The sequence below is a fragment of the Lissotriton helveticus genome, chromosome 5_1 (genome assembly GCF_964261635.1).
Source record: "Lissotriton helveticus chromosome 5_1, aLisHel1.1, whole genome shotgun sequence".
NCBI lineage: Eukaryota > Metazoa > Chordata > Amphibia > Caudata > Salamandridae > Lissotriton > Lissotriton helveticus.
In genome coordinates, this window is record NC_136065.1 from 1,145,699,775 (window position 1) to 1,145,714,479 (window position 14,705).

Genomic DNA, 14,705 nt, shown 5'->3' on the forward strand with positions numbered 1-14,705 from the left:
GGACAACCAACATCCCACCTCAGACAAAGCTGTTGGCTGTGCTGCACCTGTTGGCCTCTGGTACCTTTCAACCAACAACCGCCAGAGTCGGAGGAGTCTCACAGCCAGCCCTATCAAAGTTCATCACACCTGTCCTGGATGCCATCCTCTGCCTGCTACCCCAGTACCTATACTTCCCCACACTGCGCAGGAACAGCTTGAGATCAAGCAAGGCTTCTACACCATATCTGGCTTCCTGCACATGTTGGGGCAATTGACGGCACGCATGTCCTACTTGTGCTCCCTGTCCACTGCACACAATTACCGCAACAGAAAGCTCATGCATTTCATCAATGTGCAGGCAATAGTGGACCACCGAGGACTCTTCAACAATGTCATTGCCAACTACCCAGGCAGTGTGCATGATTCCTACATCTTCCCACAGTCCATCATCAACCAGCGCTTCCAGGATGGCACCTATGGAAATTCACTGCTCGGTGGTATGAACCAAATAAACACACCACACACCCCAACTCCACAATCATGCAACTCACAACTCTGGGAATGCACACATTAAAAACTCACATGCAACATGCCAAACCACATGCCCACACACCCTACACGACAGCACAACCTACTGTGGTAACTTGGGCTAGCCATGTACATAAGCTATCAATGGCATGGCACCTCAGCCACACAGTAGCAGTATGTGGGGAGAGGTGGGAACCAGCCATGTGCGATGGAGGCAAGTGACCCATGAATGAGAATGTGCACAATGCCAAGATGTGCTGGCCAGACTGTAGCATGCAGTCCACAGACATCCATGTCGACATACACTGCTGATGGTGGCAGTGTACTGGACAGTGGACGCAATCATGTCACCCCAGCCAGTGGGGGAGATCATGGGAATGTAGCTTGTTACGTCCCCCCTGTAAGCGTGTGTGGAGTGGGCTGGCCTGGTGGAACTGAGTCTTGATTACACAATGGCCGAGGACATATTTCATGGCAGAGTTTATATATGGCAGAGTTTTAAATTCTAAAAATCAATCCAGAACAGTCTTTCAGATAGTTAAGGATAGACGGTCCCTGAAGGTACACAATCCACAATCCCGCCAACTCAAACTTTGTGTGATAGTTTAGCAACTTTTTTTATGGAAAAGAATAAGCAATATTATTGATGGGTTGAAGGCGACTAATGTTTCTAGGCAAGAAGACCTTACCATGGAAACTGATGGGTCACAAGATAGAGGAAAGATAAATGAGGTAGAGTAAGATTCTCTGACCTTCCTGAACCATTGTGAGCCTTTTTAGAGGAGATCTTTAACAGAACTGTTTTGGGTGTGTCATCAGGTTCCCCTTTAGATCCGCTCACACACAAAATTTGGAAGGATTGGGTTCTGAGCTCTTTCCTATTTTGCGTCAGATCTGTAACAGTTCTCCGACTCCTGGATTAGTACCAGCGTGTTGGAAACGGGTGGTGGTTACTCCGCTCCTAAAAAAAGCGACACTCGACCCGACCTGTGCTGGCATCTATAGACCAATTTCTCTCTTACCATATCCAATTAAAGCCATCGAATGTCTGGTCAGTAGAACTTTGTCTCAATTCCTGGAATCGAACTCTAGGTTGAATGACATCCAGTTTGGTTTCCGTCCTGGTCACAGAATGGAAACTGCTTTGGTGACCGTGTTAGATGACCTTCGATTGCGGGCAGACAGGGGACAATCTGGCATTCTTATTTCGCTCGTTCTGTCTGCCGCTTTCGACAAGGTAAACCATGACATCTTGCTGACCAGACTAGAAGAGGGTGGAGTGTCAGGGACAGCATTAGAATGGTTCAGTTCGTATCTTTCTGACAGGGGTCAGGCGGTTTCTCTTCCGCTGTTTTAATCAAAATTCTCCAATGTCCACCGTAGTGTTCCTCAGAGATCGGAGATTAGCCCTATTCCCTTTAACATCTATATGAGACCCTTGATTGAAATCATAACTCTTCAATTCAACTCAGATAAGACTGAGGTCCTATACTGTACGTTGGGGAAAGTCCCTCCCCCTCTTCCTGATAATGTTTGGCCTTCTTCAGCTGCCCCGACTCTGGTTCCAGCCAAAGCAGTACGTAATCTAGGAATTATGCTCGATGCTAACTTAACCCTGGAAACACGTGTAAATAAGGTGGTGGGGAACTGTTTTTCCTTGATCAGAGCCTTGAGAAAAATTCTTCCGCTAGTGCCTAAGAAGGCCAGAGCGTTGGTCGTTGGAAGTCTCATTCTTAGCAGGGTGAACTATTGTAACGCCCCAAAATTTTTGGTTGAACTTCTCCAAAGAGTCCAGACCTTTGCGACAAAACTAGCACTGGCGAAACCGCGGTGTTCATCATGGTTCTTTGGCTCTTGCAGAGCTTCACTGGTTACCAATAAGGCAGAGAATTCAGTTCAAGTCCCTCTGTCTGGTTTTCATGGTTCTGCATGGGGTTGGACCTAAACCCTTCCAGGAGACCTTCGTGTGGTATACTCCATTAAGGCGTCTCCGTTCTTCCACAGCCTGTCCGATGAGAGCTCTGAAAATTCACAAACCCATATCAGGAGGCAGGGCGTTCAGCTCTGGTGCAGCCAAACTTTGGAACAGCCTTCCTTTGGAAATCAGGCAGTTTCAAGACCTTCTACAGTTTAGGAAAGAGGTTAAAACATAGCTGTTCCCTAGAATTTGATAGTTAGGAAGGCTCCTCTTTTTGGAACTCTCTTTGGAACTCTTTTTGGCATTTTCCACTGACTGATGATTCACGTACTATAGCGCCAAGATACCCATAGGGTGATAGCCTGGCTTTATAAATATCGCATACAATACAATATCACTATACTCCCCTCGATGTGGTACCATAAAGTTTGTGCTTAGCATTCCAGCCACACTTGTCTGTGGGCCCTTGCTGACTCCTGCCTTCGGTCTACTCTGCGGGCAAGCAGGGCCCACACCAATCCAATACAGTCCAAACAAGGCAGGACACGGCATCGTCGTAGCCTGCACACCCACTCAGCTCTGTTGCCTCTACCTCCGTCAACCACAAATCATCTCCACATGCCATTCCAACGTCATGTGTTAGAGTACCAGGATGAGCTGGCTGAACAGCAGTTGCCCCGCGCTGACCACTGCCTCCGGCCTACACTGCGGTCAATTAGGTCACGCAATTGTTACTGAGTCTTGATCTCTTCATGGCAGAGTTCATGTCGTTGTACAGGCCTCATCGCAGACTGCATGCCCTTCCAGCTCTGGTGCCACTGACTCTGTGCCCTGGAAGTCATGGACACTCTGTTTTTGAACTTTGGTGGCATTTGAGTCTATGGCCTGGGGGTTGTCTTCATCATCATGTAGCTGATACTGACATGGTGGTATAAAGGAGCCTGTGGCACTCTAGTCCTCCATTTGCCTGTTTCTGCTTTCTTCTGCCCTCTGCATCATACCCTGGAAGGACACCTTCCACTGTCCCCCGTAACACTCAGCAACATTCTCCTTGGACATCAACGAGGACCCGCTCAGCTCTTCTGGCCCTACATCAGTGCACCGCAAGTCACAGTCCTGTAGCGGTGGGCCTGTGCCGGCCGCAGTGCATCCAGGGCCATTAACTCTGTGCAGCTGAAGTCATGGACCCTTACTGTTTGAACTTTGAACTTCTGATTGTCTGATCACTGTGGCCAGCACCAACAAACCCCTGAGGAGTGGCTTACACTACCCAACACCCATCCAGCACAGGCATCACTGGAAATGTGACCCTGGCAATAAAAAGTGCTGTGCGCACGTGCCCGTAGCCAGTTCCACAAACTATCTCAGTGTGTCTGTGTGGTCATTATGTATGCATGAGGGCACCCGGCCATACCCTATTACATTGTGCTGTGTACAGGGTGCACAACCATGTCACCTCAGGCAGTGGGGAAGACCTGGGATATGTAGCTGTGTCATACCCCTTGTGAACATAAGCGGAGTGGACTTGCGTCCGGCAGTACAGCGTAGGGGTGTGGTTGTTCAACACGTGGCTTTGGGCGTGGTTAGGTTTAGGCCTTGCCAAGGAAGTAACTAATGTGCATGTGTCTCTGTTCTACTGTCTGCATCACCCGTCCCACAATGGACAATGTTGCTATGTAGCATGCCCCAGGAGTGTCGGCTCGGCCGAAGGGGTAAATGAAGGAGCGCAAGCCCACTCAGGGTCAGGGATCACACATGCCAACTGTTGTGTGTGTTGCTATTAGCGCTGCATGCGCCAAAGGTCTACCCTCAACCGCATGGCAAGTTCAGCCAGGCACGAACTCTACATTTGTGTCTGCCATGTCCTTACCATAGGCCTACACACACTTGGCCGCCCACCTTCCGTGCACAACATCATTGTGTCGTAGTGAGGCTTATGGACATGTGCAGACAGGCATGTGACAGACAATGGTGTGCTGTAGGGGTGCAAGTGATGCAACCGCGCTGCGCAAACTAGTGAATTGGCTCGGGGAGAGAGGAGCAGCAGTACTAGAGCTCCGGGGTCCGGGATAACCAATTTGGTTCAAATCCCTAAGCAAACCCCGCCATCCACCACCATCCAACATCTCCTAGAACCAGCATAAAGATGAAGAAAGGAAATCCTGACATACCTTAGAAGATCTTGAAGCGAGCCCCAATCTCCTACACGACACCTGGGCTGCAGGCAGGACGCTTCTGGGCTGAATAACAACACAGACATTGTAGGGTGCTGATCGCCTGGTAGAAAGCTGACCGCCTGTTCTGCAGCAGGTTGGACAGATCAACAAAGAAAAGACGAGTGGGGCTCCAGGTCTATGGACTCGACAGTGGTGGTCCCCCTCACTTGACCCGATGATGCTGGGACCTCCTGCTGGACCCAAGGTCCTCGCACCGGCGTCGGCGACTGACCAGACGTCGACGGGTTCCTGCTGGATGCACCGCATCCTGATCTGAAGGCTCCGCTCTCCTACCCCTAGGGACTGGCGACATCAGGACGGTCTCAGGGCGAAGAGTGATATATCTCTGACCGGCCTGCACTTGCAGCTTCATTCACCCTTGGCAGCACCTCTAACATCGTGGTCCCCCCGTCGGAGGTAACGCGCATGTCGGTACAGGACCGGGCCTGTGCAGCGCACATCACCGCAAGTGGTTAATCTGTACATTAACACTGTAAGGAGTCATCACACTGCACGGCTGCCTGTCTGATGTTAAAGTGGCAGCCGCAGCGGACATCGGAAAATCATAATGTGAGGCAAGTGTTTTTTATAACAAACGGGCACCATGCTGCTGGCTCCCTGATGTTAAAATAGCGGCCGCAGCGGACATCTGATAATCATAACGTGAGGCAAATGTTTTTATATCAAATGGGCACCATGCTGCTGGCTGCCTGATCTCAAAATGGCGGCCGCAGTGAACTGCGAGATACATATTGAGGCACACTGAGAAAGGAATGTGAAGGCTTACATGCAGTGGAGCAGCCATCCAGATTCTCATGGTGTTATGCCTCTGGCCTTGATATTTATTATATTTTTATTGTTGCCCCGGAGAGTGCTGCATCTTAACACCTCGGCTTAGCTCCCAAAATGGCAACAGCAATTTAAGAGCAATAGAAAGAGGACTGAACTAGGAACTAGAAAAGGCCCTCACAGCCTAGAGTGAGCTTGAACATGAAGACGGTGGCCATCTTGGAAGGTCACATTATAATGTTTTTCTATAGAGATCTATAAGACCGAGGGAGCGAAGAGAACCCAACAACGACAAATAGTCCTCACAGCCTGGAGCAAACAGAGCAACTAAGTTGGCGGCCTCTTGGAAGGGCGAGGGAGCAAAATGGACCCAACAATGAGAAAATAGTCCTGGAAGCAGCGAGAATCAGATATTATCAGTCAAGACCCAAGGAGAAAAGAGGCTACAGCAACGACAAATAATCCGACAAATAGCGAGAGAAGTATTACTATTATTATTTTTTTTGTTTAATATGGCGAGATCTAACTTAGAATCAACAGGCACAAACTCCTGTGTCATAAAATATCCACTCGGCCTTTCTAAGAATGCAGCAAAAAAATTCAAACACAACCTAATTAGAAAGCATCCTGACACACTTATTTTTTACCCTTATTTCAACCTAAATAAAGGCACAATTATTAATGACCTGATAGTTTTCACCAGAAAAACAGCTAAATGGCGCACCATCATTACAAAGATGCTTAACCCCTTCGACGCTCATGACGAGCTGGGCTCGTCATGAGGTAGCCTCCTGGCACGCTCATGACGAGCCCAGCTCGTCACGTAACATGCGAATCCGCAAAATCCAGCGTACGGGCGGAAATCATGCCGCACGCATGCGGTTAACGTAAAAAACACAAACAACATTCCACACGGCACAAAATTTAGGATCATTCCATCACCAAGACTAAGCGCGGATTTATGCATAACTATCTACAAGAACGCCATTATACTTATACAAGCCACTAACAATGAGCTTAAAAAGTTCGACAACCTATTTTCAATGCTAAAAGAATGGGTAGACAAAACAAATCTTTATAATCAACAAAGAACCATACAAGAAGCCACTCTACTCACATCCAACAATACCGTCACAGATGTCACACCAACAATCAGAGACCATCTAGGTCCACAAACTACAATGATACTAGGAGGCACAGCGTTAACAGGAGGCTACCCAGACGGAAATGAGTCTGTGACAGGTGAAAACGACACACTGTATGCTATTACCACCACGATGCCAACACAGCGAGTAGAATCAACACCTCTACCGCGGGCGACATCTCCTTCACATTGGACAGTCAATGGAAACCCCGGTCCAGGAATAAAGGTATTGAAAACTAACACCCCTCTCATACTCCATCAAACAGCATCCCAATCTTACGAAATTCATTTCCTCAGGACTTAAGTCAGAAAGACCAGATCGCAGAAAGCGCATCCCACCCCACTAATATAGGGAACACTATCTACTGAGCCATTGACACAAACAGGAAAAATTAAGAAACAAAAGATCTAAAACTTCAGGACACAAGCAAAACTCGAAACTGGCAGACGCATACTCCCAAAATATCCTCACAACCTCGGAAAGACCTCAAAGCACTCCAAACAAAAGTGGACAAGATGTCACAAGATATTTCAAATGCATTAAAAGCTTTAGAAACAGTACTGGAAACTACGATAAGCACCCACGCCAAAGTCGAACACGTACAAAAATTAGTGCATAGCTATCAAGGAAAGAGCAGAGAATCATTAATGCCATTCTCAAATAGACTTAACAGACCAGACAAAAATCTTAAATACTTATCAGACGATGAAACCTTAACCATATTACGATCATATGAGCCGGAAACTAGCAGCAAAGGGGAGGTAATTAAGTCAGTACTGATCAATGCCAATAGAAAACCATGGCCCAAGAATAGGGAACTCAACCACAACAACCTACAACAAGTCCAGCTAATTGCCAATTCGAATGAAATGAACTCTAGTAGTGCAGGGAAACCACTGCTATGCCTACTGCTCAACTGTCGAACCGCAGCGAAACATGCCTCGGACATTGCAGCCCTCATCGTTAATCAGGAAATAGATGTAACAATCCTAACAGAAACATGGCTTACGGAACCTTCGTCCTTGTTCATGGATCTTCTGGTGCCCCCTCATTATAACATTGTGAGATTAGACAGACAAAAAAAGACAGGAGGCGGTATTGAATGCATACACCGAACGGATATAGAGATCAACCAAATACAGTCAGACCCTCTTGAATCTTGTGAATACCTAGGCCTCAATGTAAGAATAGCAGGCAACCAAAGATGCAACCTTCATGCGCTTTACCACCCACCAGGCAATAATGCTACTTTTATAGAACAGTTAATGGAGATCATCACAGCTAATTCTAACAGCCACACGAATAACAAATTCCTAGGCGACTTCAATTTGCACTGGGACGACATGAATGATAAACAGATCAACGCACTTAAAGACTTTCTAACATATCTAAACCTCACTCAAACCTGCACACATCCAACCCACTTGAAAGGGGCTACCTTAGATTGGATAATATCAAGGAGTAACGATGTCACAATCGGATCAATTGTCTATTGTGATACCCTCAATAAAGAAGAGCAAAACAACACAGCCAGTCAAACAAAAAAAATGGACTAGAGACATCGAAGATCCTAATATTGAGATACTTGTAGCAAGATGCGAGAAGGAACTAAATCCGCCTAACAACTTACTGAACGCTAACAAACTCACAGAGCACTACACTAAATCAATGACGAACATAGTTAACTCCACCATGCCTCTAAAACTAAAAAGAATATCTGAGAAGGATAAAAATCCATAGTTTAATGAAACATTGAAAGAAGATAGGCGTAAACTGAGACAAGCAGAAAGGAAATGGAGACAGCAACCATCATCCCCACAGTGTAAAACACTCCGCGGAAACTATTCGAATTATTAAAGCAACAGTCAAATAAGCAGGCCAAATCCGCACAACAAACTGCTAAAACTCAACTGAGCTGCGAATAATTTTCTATTTTCTTCACGGACAAGGCCAGCAAGCTAGAAAAAGAGCTCAGGTTAGCAGCTGACAACCTTCATAGTCAATTACCTAAACAAAACAAGGAATCCTTGACAAACAATCATGATAGATTGAAAAACAGTGCACAATGGGCAACTTTCAAGCTATATGACCAGAATACCATTGACAAAACTCTTTCGGATATTAAACCTAACAACCACTACAATGATCCCCTCCCCTCTAAATGCCTAAAAAGAATCAATCACATTGTCGTTCCTGTATGAACAAAAATAATAAATGCCTCACTTTCGCAAGGAATACTACCAGACTGCCTAATAACAGGTCAAGTCATCCCCATCATCAAAAAACCTACAGCGGACACGGCAGAACCAAATAACTTTCACCCAGTAACGAATATTCCTATACTTGCCAAACTAATTGAGATATGTGTACAAAATCAACTGAGTGACCACATCACCAATTTCAAGCTGCTGGACGACTGTCAATCCGGATTTAGACATGGCCATAGTACGGAATCAGCAATCCTACACATAGTAGATGATGCACTGCAGGCCCTAGACCACAATCAAACTTGCCTACTAGTACTTCTGGACCTGTCGTCTGCCTTTGACACGATAAACCATGAAAAATTGCTAGCCAGGCTTCGAGACAGGATGGGTCTATCTGGAATTGTTCTGAAATGGTTTGAATCCTTCCTCCAGAACAGAACCTAAAGATTCCTAGTCAACCAGAAGCTCTCACCGTCATGCCCAAACTCAATTGGAGTTCCTCAAGGATCAACACTATCGCCATCACTATTCAATTTATATGTCGAACCAATCACAGAAATTCTCCGTGACGCATGCATATCTTTTCACATGTACGCTGATGACACTCCGATTTACATCAAGATATCGTCACTGGAAGACATAAAGAAAATGAAGGAGGCCTTAAAAATATCATTACACTGGCTAAGTAGTAATCATCTAACACTAAACGCACAAAAAACGGAATTCCTATTAATATCACCACCGAATAAACCCACAGCAGTGATATAATGGACCAAACTGATCACAGCACTAAACTGCACCCCGACACTAGTAGAATCCGCAAAATCATTGGGCATCTCGCTTGATAAGAACCTAGACATGAAAACACACATCAAATCAATGACAAAAAGTGCCCGGTTTCACCTGAACCATGTTAGAAAAATTAAACCTCTCATCTCTACGGCAGACCTTAAACTAGCAGTACAGTCCTTAGTTATATCTAGGATTGAATATGGATGTACAACTCTAGCGGGTCTCCCAAAAATCTCAACAGCGCCTCTAAAAGCATGTCTAAATGCGGAAGCAAGACTCATTACTGGTTAAGAAAATACAAACATATCACCCCTCACCTGAAAGCATTAAACTGGTTACCATACGAAGCCAGATTTCAATTTAAAATGGCATGCTAAGCGCTCCACCACAGAACTCCAAGGTACCTTGCTCAGAAAATAGAGCTCTCAGGGGGAAGCAGACCAGCCAGGAGCGCCAGAGATATGCTGCTGAAACCACCCATCTTTCGGAAGAAGAAGAAGACAAGCGACAGAGCTTTCCCTGGAGCAGCCTCCAGAATCTGGAACTCACTCCCTCCAAGCATTAGAAAAATTCCAAACACAGCAACATTCAAGAAGGAAGCGAAGAGCTGCCTAATGAGCAAGTTCCAGCCATAGGGCCAGACGACTCTTTTATCGTTAAGACTAATACACAAACGTCAATCAGGAACTACTCATGTTGTAGACTCCACAGAAAGCACATCAGAATCATGTGTAAAGAAATAATATTACGTTTACTAAAATGAATAAGAATGACATAAACGGGAATATTATAAATAGTAATAATGCTGTTTTTGTTGTAAATGATAAGAAAATCATGTCATGTACAAGAATTTGTATATAGTAATGCTACTCATTTTGTGAAACTGATAAGAAAAATCATGTACAGGAATTATATATAGATATTCGCATTGTATCACAAATGTTCCAAATGTAACTGTTAAGCTCTCTGATACCCAAGGGTCATGTCCGCGCAATATAAAACTCTATAAATGTAAATAAAATTGATGCCGCTCATTTGCAACAAGCAGTTCATGTCATACAGGAATCACTAAGTCATAAATATCACACACCAATGAACCAGTGAGCCTGTCAACACAGCATGCAGTACAAAGTATTGACTCATGTCTCTCTGCACTGTGACAGGTGATCAAGAATAGGCACTCTGCGCTTGGATGATGACACCCCTCTGATTGCCAAACACACAGGACCAGAGGCAGTACGATATGGCCCCAAAAATGCACCAGAGGCATCGTGGAATGCACATTTGGCGTGTTGAAGTCACATTTCAGGTGCCTGGACATAACAGGAGAAAGGCTCCTGTACAGCCCAGACATTGTGTGCAAGATGATCGTTGCATGTTGTGTGTTGCACAACATAAGTGTACGCAGCAATGCCCAACAGATATAAGTGCCAGATGCACAAAACAATGATGATGAAGATGAGGCAGGTGGTCCAAACCCCACTGCAGCCACAGCAGGAATAGCGCGAAGGGACACTACCAATAACAATTTCTTCTCATGTTAACGTCACATTGTGACGGTCCTTAGCAATCATGGGACAGTACAGAATGACTACAGGCACAGCATGTGCAAATAAATGCATTCCAAGACACATTCCCTGCGTGCATGTCACTCATCTGTACAGGCACATCACTCAGACAAGTGTGAGTGCGACATGTAGTGTTAGCAATTTTGAGATTTGTTAATGGATGGTGGGTGTGTTACCGCTGGGCAGAGAGGCTGTTTAGGGTGTCAGGTATTCTTATTGCCAGTTCTGTGTGTCACAGTTAGTACAGAACCCCACTCTTCGGCGTTTCACATGCGTCCCAAATCATTCCATATTGGCTGTCAATTGTGTCCTACAAGTGACAACAGGGCTTCTATTGGAGTCAGATATCTACCACCATCATACAGGGATACACCCTTTGACTCAAGTTCCACAACATGGGCAACATGTACGTAAGGGGGAGTTACTGCCCCTAAATTTTGTCCATGCTTTTATGATTGATTGGTCATGGACATGACACATCTGTGTGCAGGAGGTGTTGATTATCACTCTGCAATGTGAAGGGGAGATGCGGTTTCACAGTGTGTTCCATGTATGTTTCCGCATTGGTGCAATTTACATGCAGACTTCATGTCAATGTACATTGTAAATGTGTGTGAGGGGATGCCACTGGCCATTTGTTCTACGTCACGGATGTGGGGTTGTGCTCATACATTGTCATCTTACTGTTTTTTGTACTCTGCTTTTATGGTGCATTTTCCCACATGACGCTTGGGAATTGCAGGCCTGTCGCTGGTTATCGCTGATTTTTGTCTCGTGGTGTGCGACATCGCTGCTTTTTTCATGTTCGTGTTTTGCATTTTTGCGGCGTTGCGTTGATTTTAACGCAGTCATTTGATGCATTATTGTGTGCCTATCGCATGGTACCGCCGTGTTGGGAATACACTGTTAGCACGAAGTAATTTTCCCATGATAGACTGCGATGTGAAGAGTTGCGTTAAGCTAATTTTGCGATGATTATCACGCGCTCTTGAGAAAATCCCCCTCTAAATCATATCCCAGATAAATACCAGCTTTCCATATGCCAGTACATTTGTGAGTTATGAAAAGATGAAGAGAGGCTAAAGTTAGCCTTGAATTGAGTGGGGTGAATGTGGTTGGTGGAAGCTGTCACAATAAGGTACTTTTTCATTGGAGATAGTCAGGAGTGATTCGTTTGATTCTTAGTTTTTTAGCACAATTAGAGAAAAGAAAGGAAGCACACCATCCAAATATGAGATTATTCAATATGTATTTTATTTGAAAGTTTATAGATAACATGAAGCTAAAGTGTGCTATACAGATAGAGCTGTGGATTTTGAAAGAAAAGAGAGGCAGTGGATCATATAGAGAGAGTGATTATAAAAGAGTTAAGCCTTTTGTTTGTTTGTCCACCTAAGACTGATTTAGACTGAATTTGAGTTTGTAGAATGGGATACTCCATCACCAAGGTAACAGATATCCCATCCACCATATTACAAATGCAATAGGCAAGGCAGGATATAATGCACTTGTGATACAATATCATCACATTTGTGACATAGTATCCAATCCACCTAAATTCAGCCCATGGAGTGATTAAATGTGGATATCTTGGCACACCATATGAGTTTTTAAATGCAGAGGACACCTTTTCTCAACATCTGGTATTCATGGAGATTGGACAATGGTTGAGTTTGTCATTGCGTTTATGTTTCACAACACTATCACAGTACTAAAGTAAATAATATGTAGGTTGTAGGTAGCTGGATCTTTATATCATATATCCAAATGAGATATATTGTATAAGAGTCCAGGGATTCCCTTGTAGGTGGACAGGGGCTTGCTCTAGGAATCCCAAGGTGCTCTTCTACAGGGTAGTAGTTTTTGTCAAGCCGCCTTAGGCTTATCAGAGAGGAGTGCAAGACATCAGCAAATACACAAAATAGTCAAGTAATACAACTCAACAAGGAGATCCACACCAATTGACAAAAGTAGCATGCAACTTAATATATATTTAGGCACCAGAAGCAAGTCATTCAGATAAATATGCTTTTCAATAAAAATACTTTTGAGTTCAAACAGCCGACACTTAGTGCAATTTTCAGAAGTTGCAAAGTTATCCTACAGGAGGAAAATCCGTTGTGACATTCAGGTACAGTACAGCGACTTACGGGGCCATTCTCCAGGAGTAAAGGGGAGTGTTGGGCTAGGTCCAAAGCAGCACCAGCAAAACACCACCAGCGGCACTAGGGCGGCCGGGTGTAGGGGTGCAAAACAGTACTGTGTGCCCAATGTTACTCTAAGGGGATCAGTCCCAGTATAAAGAGGCTGCAGGCTTTCACTGGGGGACATATGAGCTGAAACAACAATGGGGGCTCAAGCCTCATGATGCTTGGGGATGTAGGGACACCATTGGTTCTCTTTTCCATGACCCAAAGGCAAAGGTTGCAGCGGTGTCTTAGGTGTCAGATTTATTTTACCAGGAGCCTTCGCGGTAGAGGGGGCCTACATGCAAAGGCTGTAGGCGTCATCACAGAGTTTGCAGGGGTGAAACCATGGAGGACTCAGTCTTTGGAGGGATGGGAGACCACATTGATAGTGTTAGCCCACTTCAACTGTGGCTTGGAGGGACGAATGCAGTGGTGCTTTCAGACATTGGGTTTCTGTGGTCACGAAGTCCTCTCAGGGCAATGGTGTAACAAAACTTGAGGGGATCCCCCTGCAAAGTACATGCGGGGGCCATACGTTCCAAACCCAGTCTGAAGCTCTCAGCCAGGGGCTTGCCTGTGCCAGAAAGGGTCCCCAGAGATTGGGGGACCCCAGCACCGAAGGGGCTGTAGGGGCTTGTGTTACACCACTGTCTCAGTGGTCTTTGGTTGCCTGCAGGATGCAGGGAAGCAGGTCTGCTCATTCTCAGAAGGTCTTGCTTCCTGGTTAAAGTGTTGGCAGGTCTCCCAGGCTGGGGGACTCAGCAGCTACAGGACAAGTTGACTTTTAGTGCAATTAGCAAAGTCAGTAGGCAGGCTGGCAGAGTGGATGTCAAGTTAGTTGCTTTGTCTTGTGTTCATGCAGTTCCCACTCTTCATGTCCATCGTCATTTTTCAAGTCGGTAGGAACTGCTTTTCTGGTGCTAGGGGCTCCCCTAAATACTGAATTTAGGAGTAGTGGGGAGTGTAGGGTAATAGCCAATGGGCTACTGACCCTTGGGGTCACTACGCCCCCTATATGACCACATCCTGGAGGAAGTGGGCATAACCCTGTCTCAAAATTCCTACGTTTGCCATCACAAAGATGTCCACTTATAAAAAGTTGTGCCCACCTCAGATTAGGGCTCCCTAGGGGTGGTACTAGCCTAGGGGTGGCATGCCTACCTGACTAGCTATTTCTTCTGCCTGTCCAGGTGCCAAATGGCTGTGGACAAAGGGAAGCAGCTTCCTCTCCTGTGAGGGTAGCCAGACTCGCATTACAATGGTGGTAGCTTCTTTGAAGCTCCCCTGCCTTGGAATGCTAATCAGCAGATAATCCTGTGGGAGGGGGTGTAAACACCCTTTCCCAAGCAGGCTTAGTGTATGACCTACAGA